Source organism: Etheostoma cragini, chromosome 4, assembly GCF_013103735.1.
Source record: "Etheostoma cragini isolate CJK2018 chromosome 4, CSU_Ecrag_1.0, whole genome shotgun sequence".
Taxonomy (NCBI): domain Eukaryota; kingdom Metazoa; phylum Chordata; class Actinopteri; order Perciformes; family Percidae; genus Etheostoma; species Etheostoma cragini.
This window is the reverse complement of record NC_048410.1, coordinates 30,316,226-30,316,534: the sequence shown is the minus strand read 5'-3', so window position 1 is coordinate 30,316,534 and position 309 is coordinate 30,316,226.

The window sequence follows — 309 nt, the reverse complement described above, 5'->3', positions numbered from 1 at the left end:
AGGGAATGACTGCTGCTACAGGTCGGTAGTTTTGGACTGAGTTGAGTAAGAGGATGGATTGAATCAGGTCTGGATGAAGCTGAAAGATTGTTGATTACTTTTGGCGAATAACTTAAAGAGGAAATGAGCCAATTTTACACATCAATCTGTGTGTTTCCAGCTTTTAGGGAGTAAGACTGCATACGGTCTAAAGGTTGTATAAAGCCTTCAGGGGCTTCAGGGGAGCTGGGTGGAGCTGGGAGGAGCTGGGAGGAGCTGGGTGGAGCTGGGAGGAGCTGGGTGGAGCTGGGAGGAGCTGGGTGGAGCTGG